General features: G+C 35.6%; 1 protein-coding gene across 5 annotated transcripts in view; it reads right to left on the reverse strand.

Moving 5' to 3' along the window:
• Positions 1–4220, reverse strand: part of AKT3 (AKT serine/threonine kinase 3) — a 264003-nt gene that overhangs the window by 10267 nt on the left and 249516 nt on the right. The window lies entirely within an intron of this gene.

The following is a 4220-nucleotide window of genomic DNA, read 5'->3' on the forward strand; positions in this document are numbered from 1 at the left end:
TGACTGGACTGCGGGGATCGGAATTTACTCAACTGCGGGAGCTGGCTGTGGTCTCCTGAGGCTGCTGTCCTCACGTTCAGTGCCAGCCCCAGCTGTCCCGAGGACAGGATGACGAGAGAAGATGTACGTACAACAGGAGGAGGGAAAGTGGAACCCAAAACGCATGAGCTGGCGCCCGGGAGGACCGACCAACACCCACGCCATTTCTTATCGTCTCTGACTTTGATGGTGTGGAGACCCTACGCGAGCTACGGACCTCGTCATGGAGCTAGACACACACCCTGGCCAGCAGTGGCAGAGCCGCCGGAGGGTCCTGGCGGTGGGGGGACAGGTGCAGGCCCGACCGCCGTCTCAGGCCAACCAAGTGAACCAGCAGAGAAGCGATGACGTGAGGCGCGACCCAACACGGCTGCGCTCCCCTTCGGTCCTCAGACTCGCCCACGAGAACCTCCCATCGGACGGAATTCTGGCACCGGCCTAGCCACACTGACACATTCTAAAGCCATCACACAAACAAAACTCTCTTGAAAGCATCAAGTGAAATATAACACGTAATTTACAAGGGAGCAAATAATTGAATAAGCACTCGCCGAACTATCAACTCATAATTTTATATTCAGTGAGAATATCCTTCAAGAATGAAGATAAAATAAAGGTATCATGAGATAAATTCTTTAGGCTAAAGGGGGGTGATCCCAGAAATTCAGGATGAAACCTGTATCTTCAAGAATTAAAGATGAGGTGAAAGTTTCTGGAATTAGTGGTGACGCTGCATAATTCTGTGAATATACTAAAACCCACTGAAGTGTGTACTTAACAGGGTGAATTATATCTCAGTAAAAAAAAAAAAGTTAATTTAAAAAAAGAATGAAGAGCATTTGAAATAGAAAAACGTGTCGTTTTATGCAAACAGAGATGAAGAATAATCTTCAAACAGAAACACAGAAGTCTAATGAATGAATTGAAAGACTTAAAATTAATATAGTAATGTACGAAAGATTCACTTAGGCCCCTTCAGAAGAGGCATTATTTCATTTAGGCCCCTCTCTGTCCTTTGCACTTAAGTAATAAGAGTATTACTCATTTAAAAGGTTGCCATCCCACTGAAATGAATATTAACCAGGGGACTTACCCAGTACCTAAATTACACTCTAAAAGCAAGTTTTCTCTCTCTCTTTTTTTTTTTTCCCCTGAAGGAAATCACTGGACAATAAGTACAAATGTAGTTAAGTATAAGATCGATCTCAAAATTAGCCAAAGATTCCAAATAAATCTTCCCTAAATACTCTTGTTCTTCATTGTTCTGCATTATTTTTTCTTCCAGAGAATAAAGCTTCAGCAGTCTGGGTCCTGAGATCTGCGGGCTCAGCTGGGCCCTCCAGCACGGTCCCTGCTGACGTTCCTCTCCTGTCCCTCCCTCCCCTCTCCCCACACAGGCGTGTCACTCTGCTCACACCTCGAACGTGGACCCCGTACACTGTTCCCACGCGAACAAAGAGGGGCTCCTGCAACAGGGAAGCAGGGCCTCCAGGCAGAAACTCCCCAGCTTCCCAAACAAACACTTTTAAACGTGTTTGCGTCAGTGGGCGTTTCTATTCCCAGTCCATGTCACTACGAAGGTGCCCCGCCCCTTTGTCAAGGCTAATCCCTTTACAGAACTTTTTTTCTTATATCTTATTTCTTTCCGCTATTTTTAAATATTACAGCATCGTATCCGCATATTTTCATACTAAGTCTGACTTTTTTCTACATTACTCCACTCTGAGTCCTTACTGGATTTCCCCTGGAAGTATGTAAGCTATTGCTTCCTCTTTCTTTATTCTTCGGTTTTCTTGGGGAGCCTGGTGTTTCCATTGCTTTCACTTTTCACTTGAGTTAAAAAATTTTAAAAACTATCTCAAGGATAAAGAATAGAAAATAACATAAAAAGGTAACCGAACCTAACAAATGTTAACATTCTGTCAATAAGTGCTTTGAAACTTTTGTTTAAGATACAAACATAGAGATGCAGCTAAATAGCCATCCTTTTCCCAATATTCAACCATTTTTCATCTACGAGAATGACAATTACATGATTCAAGCAAATACTGTTCTCAATTTACTGTCATTTGCATGTATTTTAACACTCTTCTCCCACATATAGGTGGTTGTTGATATAGTTTTCTTTAGTTCATTTCAGTTTTTGCCATAATGGTACAGTTCCCCAAATGTCTGTGCTAATTTGCTTTTTTACATGTATATTTTTTTGAAATTTATTAATACTGAAACTTACAATTCCAAGTTATTCATTTTTATTCATACAGTATTTCACTAAGAATAAGGCGAAATTTAATTATTATACATCCCTCCTTAAAGATTTGTTAAGTTTTTCTTTTTCCTTTAAAAATCATATATTCCTTATTTCTTTTTCTTATCTTTTGTGCTGGCCAGAATATATGATGAAAACTGTCTAGCATGTGATCTTCATAGACGTCCATGACTTATTCTTACATTTAAAGAAAATATTTGTAATGTCCAACTATTTACTTATATTTGTAAAAAGTTTTTGATAAAAACCTATCCTATTTAAAGGTTCCTTTTATTTCTAAATTATTAAGCGTTTTTAATATATTTTTTTAAATCATGAAGTTTCTATTTTCATTTTCATTACAAGTTTTTCTATAAAGATTGAGCTGATCAAGTGGATTTCTCCCTTAATTTCTAAATATAACATTAACAAATTTTTCCAATATAATCACATTTCTAGAATAATTTCAACAAGCATATGAGAATGTAAATATTTTAATGAACTGTGAGAAATAACTGTTTAATATTTTACTTAGAATATTTAAATCTATGTTCATAAATGGCCTATAATTTTTCTTTCTTGTAGTAGTCTTGTCAGGGTTTGATATCAAGGTTATAACATGAATTTGAGAAGCGTATAAACTTTTTTTTTCTAGGAACATGTATAAAATTTTTTTAAATGATATGGATTATCCTTTCTTCGAATGTTTGATGGAAGTCACCTAAAAAATTATCTGGGCTTGAATTGTTGTTTTAGTATTGAGGTGGAAGCATTGAAATTGCGAGGCGACAGATTTTTATACTAATTTAATGATTAGATATCGATATATTTTCACATTTTTTTTGAGTCAGCTGGCAATTTACTGTTTTCTTATCATTATCCATTAACTCTCTTTAAAAAAAAAAACAGTGTAATACTCTTCATGGTAGGTGCATGATATTTTAATTTCTATATTTGTAACTGTGACCCATTTTCATTTCTATTTTTTGTGCTTTTTTCTTGATTAATTTTGAGACTTGCCTACTTTAGCACCTTTTATAGAACTGCATTTTGGTTTTCTTTATCCTCTCATATGTTTCTTTCAAGTTCATTCATTTTTACTTTCACATTTATTGTGTGCTTCTCCTTACTTTCGTTGGGTTTATTCTATTGTATGTTTTTCCCTAATTTTATCTGGAAGCTTAGTTGGTTAATTTTTCATCTTTCTTTTTGTCCATACACGCCGACCTCAATGTAAGTATTTAAGAACCTCTTTGGCTGCATTTCACAAATTTTCATTGTCATTCAGAAGCTCTAAGTATTTTGATTTCCGATTTTACTCTTTCTTAATCCATGAATTAAAATTTATTTTAAAAGTTTCAAACATTTGGAGTTTAGAAAAGTACTTCTTTGTTGATTACTCCTAATTTTACTGCAATATGATCTCAGAATCCGGTCTGAGTTATATAGTTCCTTTGTTTTCTATTGAAGTTTGATTCGTTGCCTTAAAAAAGGCATGTTCAGTCCATACAGATCCCATGAATACTGATGCAAAAAATTCAACAACATATTAGCAAAATGAATTCAGTCCTATATTAAAAGGATTTACCTATGACCATTTTCCTAAGGTTTGTGTTGAATCTGTAATATCACTTTGACTAGTACTGTCATTTTGACAATGTTAAGGATTCAATCCACAGATATGGGAAGTGTTTCCATTCATTAATGTCTTTAGTTTATTTCAGCAGTGGTTGTACTTTTCAGTGTAGAAGATGTGCACCTCCTTGATAACGTTTAGTCTTAAATATTTTTTTTTTGAAACTATTTTAAATAGAACTGTTTTCTCAATCTGCTTCTCAGATTGCGCATAACTAACATATAGAAATATAACATAATTTGTGTGTTGATTGTGTATTCTGCAACTTTGGTGAATTTATTAACCATAAGAGGTTGT

This window comes from Pteropus medius, unplaced genomic scaffold (genome assembly GCF_902729225.1).
Source record: "Pteropus medius unplaced genomic scaffold, Ma_sr-lr_union100, whole genome shotgun sequence".
NCBI lineage: Eukaryota > Metazoa > Chordata > Mammalia > Chiroptera > Pteropodidae > Pteropus > Pteropus medius.